Source organism: Sinocyclocheilus rhinocerous, unplaced genomic scaffold (genome assembly GCF_001515625.1).
Source record: "Sinocyclocheilus rhinocerous isolate Xijiao unplaced genomic scaffold, SAMN03320098_v1.1 scaffold730, whole genome shotgun sequence".
In the NCBI taxonomy this organism is placed as follows: domain Eukaryota; kingdom Metazoa; phylum Chordata; class Actinopteri; order Cypriniformes; family Cyprinidae; genus Sinocyclocheilus; species Sinocyclocheilus rhinocerous.
In genome coordinates this window covers 1,359,844-1,366,147 of record NW_015670605.1, presented here as the reverse complement: position 1 = coordinate 1,366,147, position 6,304 = coordinate 1,359,844, and the positions used below count along the sequence as shown (strand labels likewise).

Below are 6,304 nucleotides of genomic sequence, written 5' to 3'. Positions count from 1 at the left end.
GCAGCCACTACACCGTCTTGAATCTGTCGAATGGTCACCACAGGCCTCATCTGCTGGAGCGTGTGGCAAACAGCTGTAGATTCATAAAGCTGGGATCGGGTTATTGTGGGTGATATCACTGATACCATCTTGCCACTTGTGAAATTACAGCATCTATTTCTCAATACCATCTGTCTGAAAAGAGCACACCTAGACACGACCTCAGCTTTGGTGTTAAAACTCTTCTGTTTCTTCACCCAGGCTGTAGCGCTCAAATGTCATTCAGTTTAAGCTGCATCAAAAACCGTTGTGCTAGGTTTGACATTGATGCTGCACGCTATGACAGAGAGCAAGATTTGTTGCACATATTGACTTGTCTTTTTTTTTTTTTATTGAGCAAGGATGCATTAAAGGTAGGGTAGGTGATTTCGGAGAGGCTAACAATAGCAAGCTAGCTTTGAAAGCATAAGAATCCCACTCTCCCTGCAAATCAGTCTCCAAAGCCACACCTCCTTCAAAACACATGAACGCTCAAAGGCAGACCAGAGGCTAAGCAGCGACATGATGAGAGACGGCGTTGGTAAAGGGTTGAATGCTACGCTGTCAGATTACCTCATGTCTCATTCACCAGTGGGAAAACATTACAGTACAAAGTGCATAATGTTACAATAATAACGCCTCCATTCTCGCTCGGTCTGCAATAGCGAACTGGAAAGCGCTGATGACGTATCATGTCTGCGTAAACAGGGTGTGTGAAGGTATGCAAATACATACGTTGACAGGCAGGTAGGACAGCCTATTTTAGCCCTCGGACCGAAGAATATGATTGGACGAACATATTATGGGCCTACGTCTTCCACAGACTATATAAATACATATAAATAGACCATTTAACTTAATGATTGCTGTCGGGATTTGAAGAGACTTTCAACCAGCGTAAAAAAAAAAGGTTTTGAACCAAATCCCCTACTCTGCCTTTAAATTTAAAGTGACAGTAAAGACAATTATGATCTCATAGAAGATTTCTGTTTCAAATAAATGCTGCTCTTTTAAATGTTCTATTCATCAACGAATTCCAAAAAAAAAAAAGTATCAGTTTCCACAAAAACAAAAAACAAATTAGGTGGCACAACTGTTTTCAACGTTGATAATAATCAGAAATGTTTCTTGAGCAGCAAATCAGCATATTAGAATGATTTCTGAAGGATCACGTGACACTGAAGACTAGAGTAATGGTGCTGAAAATTCAGCATTGTGTCACAGAAATAAATTACATTTTAAAATATATTCAAATAGAAAAGAGTTATTTTAAATGGTAATGATATTTCACAATATTACTGGTTTACTGTATTTTGTAATCAAATAAATGCAGCCTTGGTGAGTATGATAGACTTCTTTGAAAAACATTTAAAAATCTTACCAGCACTAAACTTATGAACGATAGTGTAACTATTTTTTTTTTTTTAGTATAGAAAGTGAATGTACAGTATATATCTATCCCAAAAAATCCACAAATAGATCTGCAAAGGTGCTCTAAAATCACCTGAAAAGGAAAATATTTTGAACACTAATCTCAGCATTATCAGTTCCTTGAGAATGGTACAAGGAAGTGGATATGGAAATTCTCAGGATTTTCCAGCACAAGTCAGCAGATCAGTGTTTGGCCACAAGAGAAGCTCAGACTGAAATGATTTATCTCAGAGTCATAGTGGCCTTCCATGTCATAAAACTACACTGTAAGTAACAGATTTGCTTTAAATTACTTTTTGCGATTTCGATTTATCCTTTCTTAGTTTCATATAGACTTAAAGTCATAACTAATCCTCCAGTCCTGTCATGACCTGTCCTGTCTATGGTGAAGTGTGGTATCACAGGGCAGGAAGGTGACTGGTCTGTGGTGGGAGCTCTGGTTTCTTCAGATGACATTCACCTAGTACTAGTGCAATAATAGTATCATTTGGCTTGATTCTGATTTGCTGTTGGCATGATCCTGCAAAATGATGTTTTAAGCTTTACTTTTTTTTTTTTTGTTTATGTTCTGATATATGGTCTGTTTTGTCTGATGTATAAGAGTAAATCTCTTGATAATTAAAATTTATTTATTATTTACTCCAGGGTTCCCACACTTTTTGGCCTCCATGACCTTTCCAGTTGTGTGTGCTCAACAGACCTTAATCAGGTTATATGCCATACTGAATTTAACACACATGAAAATGAGGCTGTGAGGGATAGACTTCATCTATCACTCGTAATCATTATAATGGCACAAACTGTATAAAGGTCCTAGATCATGTAATTTAAACAACTTTCAAAACTGTTTTATGGAGTTTTTGCTTACTGAAATTTTGTTTCATCAGCTGAACAACAAACAGCAGTACAATCCATTTAATGCACTATACAGTACATGCTACCCTGACAAAGGTCTATGGATAAGGATTTAGTTTACCTATATGCATTTGGCAGACACTTACATTGCATTCAAGATATACTTTTGATCAGTTCATGCATTCCAAGGGAATCAAACCCATGTCCTTGCCATTGCTGGTGCCACATTTCACTTTTTGAGCAACAGCAATTTCAAATCTTTCTGATGCAAAGTGATTCGCTAATGAACCACTCAGAACAACTCATGAACCATTTCAACCAATGGCTAGCAAGTCTTGTAAAATCTATATGTAGGCAATTAACTGTTTTACAGCAGAGCATAACTATAAAAATGTGTTCACTATAGAATTTCCATGACTTTTCAGACTTATTAATTTACATAACTTATTTTATTATTCATTTTTGTAATTAAGTCCACAACTTCCAGGCCGTAAAAATACTATTTCTGTGATTTCTAGGTCAGAGATTATAACAAACCTACTTTTCACCATCATTTCAAATCCATCTGTTTTCTTAAAGAAAAACATGGAACAACATGAGGGGGAGTAAATCATTTAATTTGGGTTTCATTTGGATTTGGATCCTTTCTAGACTACTCTTCTAATTTCAATGATAAATTTTCTTTTTTTTTTTGCCATATCAATGTCAGGGTTTGCCAGGCAAAGGAGTTCGTAGGAGGCAGATGTACAACAAACAAAGTCTTTTAATAAATCCACTGGAGAGAAATGTAGAAAACAATCACTTTCAACGACAGAGACAGGACAAAGAAACTTAGGAAAGGCAGGGCTATTTATACTGAACCAAACGATAGACTAATAAGATGATTGATTAACACAGGTGGAAACTAATGAATGATGATTAACTAAATAATGAGAACAGGAAAAGAACCAAATAAGGACAGACAGGAACTAGACAGAAACGTACACGTGACAATCAACATGCAAAACATCATATTTAGGCTTTAAGGTTTAAAGTATTATACAAATATTATATGAGGTTCTGACAAGCTAATTAACTCTAATGTAAACTTTAAATGCAGAATGCAATGAAGAGCCAGACATTTAAATGATCCTGTTCAATGAATCCTATGTTTTGCTGGAGAGGGCAGTAAATGACAGGATGAAGTCTGCTTGTTGAAATTTCTCCTAGGATTAACAGGACCGTCTCGTCTTTTCCCACGCTGAACATCTGACTGTCCCCCCCTTCTGTGAGAGAAGTCTGAAAACCACGGCAATGGCCATCAAAAAACCAACAACTTCCTCTGTCGCCTGCTCACTTCCTGTTTCTGCGTCTGAGGGCCCAACGGTGCAGTGATGATTAGCCGGGCCTTTGCGTGACAATCAAGCAGCCAGACGCACTTAGTTTCCCCCATTCAGACCGGAAGCAGCACTATTGCAACGGTAAACTGTTTCTCACTTCTGCTGCGGTCCGCTATCTGAACGTCTTATAAAATGTGTATTGTTTGCTTCTTATTTTTGCAGAATCATCTGTGAAATCTGTCTGCGCCCTTTCAAAAACAGGAAGTGTGACTGAGATCTGATAAAGACCCTCTCAATTTCATCCAGATCACATGGGCATCAGTCATCAGGTGTCTCATTGAGTATTTACTGTCCTCTGAATACTCATCGTTCCAGGATTCACTTGCATTGAAGATAAACATGGTTTGTGTCAATTGCAATTTGTTGTGGCTAGCAACATATTGGCTACTGAGAGCACAAAACCATTAAATTAGCATAAAATAAAATTATATATACATACATATATATATATATATATATATAATAACTTATATTTGCAAATGCACGGTTATATTTGAATAATGCATTTACATTTGCAAAATGCATGACATCAACACTGGGCTGGATGGGGTTTATGGTAATACTTTAAATTTAAATGTTTGGTACACAATGTTGGTTCTGTGTTGGGCTGCCGTTTAATGTCTGCTGTAGAATCTGGATCTTGAAGTAAAACTAGTTAAACCATTGCACTGAAAAGTAATTGGTGAAACAATTTTCACTCAGATATTGCTAGTTAATTTCACAAAAACTTATAAAGAATTTTTTTTTGCAAATTGCTGCTTTTTATCCCACAATTATGAGAAAAAAAGAATTGCGAGATATGAACACAGAATTTTATGAAGTAAACTTTGAATTATGAGAATTATAACTCACAATTCTGAGAAGAAATATCCAAATTGTGAAATACAAACACAAGAGATAAAAAGTCACAATTACCATTTTTATTTTTTAATGCATGATGAAAAAAAAAGGATAATGGGTTGTAAATCCAGAATTCTGAGAAAAAAGTCTGAATTCTGAGTTTATATCTACAGTGTTTCCAAGTCTGCGGTTTTCCCACAGAATTGACCCTTCGCTGGAAGTTTGATTGACAGGTGATCTGACCAATCATAACACCGAATCTGCCATTTTTGTCCGACAAACAAACTAGACAGGAGAGTAGATTAACGTTGGTGAACTTGAACTTAAAAAATGGTGGATTGACGTCTTTCTGTGGTTGAAACAAGATACATTTTGATGTTCATTCATGTTTATTTTGTGCTATAACTAGTAAAGAGAAAGTGATGATCAGTTCACGTGTCGCTTGAACTGAGGCGCTACAGCGATCTGTCACAACACATTAAAGAGCCACAAAATGGCATTTATTGTTTGAATTTCATAAATGAACAAATTTTAAAGCTGAGTCTTTGATTTATATGTAAAGTAACCTGCTCTGTCTTGTCTGTCGGCGTGTTGTCAGTGTCCTCTTTGCTCTGTGATGTAATTTTCACTGAACGTGATCTGCGGTGTGGATTGTCGGACATAGCAACAGTAACAAAGGGGGGCTGGTCTCTGCGAAGTGTCAATTGGGCTACTTTTATACTATTGCCGAAGGCTGTTTTCTTAGTCCACAGGATGAGAAAAAAACAAAACACATATAATATAATATTACATAATGTCTCATATAAAAAATGAAGCAGATATTGCTCATGAATTCACTTTTTGAGGTCAATTATTTATTAGGTTTATATTATAATATAAAAACAAACTGAAGCATTAAAACTGATAGAATAGAATAGAACAGAAAACAAATTGAAGCATTTAAACAGATCTGTAAACTAAATATTTTCAAAAACGTGAACATGTAAATTCTTATATAGTTATCTAAGTAGAGTTTAGAGTAGTAGAGTTTGCACTTTACTACACCTGTGTGTGACTGTAAATGTCTGGGAGTTTTGTTACCGTTCTGTGCTCATCATCCGCTGCATGCTCTTTAAAACATTTTCCTCCCTCCTTTCACATCCCTTCACACTGGTGTTTTCCCCTCAACATTTAGACAGGCCCGTATAACCCCTCTACTTAAGAAACCCACCCTTAACCTGTCTCTTTTAGAGAACTACAGACCGGTTTCCCTTCTTCCTTTCATTGCAAAAACACTTGAACAAGCTGTGTTCAACCAAGTCTCTGCCTTTCTCACACAGAACAACCTCCTCGACAGCAACCAGTCAGTGTTTCAGAAGTGGACATTCAACCGAGTCTGTCACCTTCAACTCAACCTTGCCAAGACAGAACTGCTTGTGGTTCCAGCAAACCCATCGTTTCATCACAATTTCACCATCCAGTTAGGCACATCAACCATAACTTCTTCAAAAACAGCCAGAAACCTTGGAGTTATGATTGATGATCAGCTGACTTTCTCAGACCACATTGCTAAAACTGCCCGGTCCTGCCGATTTGCTTTATTCAACATCACGAAGATCAGGCCCTTTCTTTTGGAACATGCTTCAATTTGCCTACAAAATCACCACTGGCTCTGCACCCCTTTACCTAAATTCATTGCTTCAGACTTATGTTCCCTCTAGAAGCTTGCTTTCTGCAAGTGAGCGACGCATTATTGTGCCATCCCAAAGAGGCACAAAATCACTTTCACGGACTTTTAAATG

General features: G+C 37.0%; 1 long non-coding RNA gene across 1 annotated transcript; it reads left to right on the top strand.

Moving 5' to 3' along the window:
* Window positions 1-3,293: 3,293 nt before the first annotated feature.
* Window positions 3,294-5,859, top strand: LOC107734274 (uncharacterized). The gene is made up of 3 exons (XR_001639076.1): window positions 3,294-3,764; window positions 3,846-3,952; window positions 5,843-5,859. It is a non-coding gene; the product is annotated as an uncharacterized LOC107734274 (long non-coding RNA).
* Window positions 5,860-6,304: the final 445 nt, after the last annotated feature.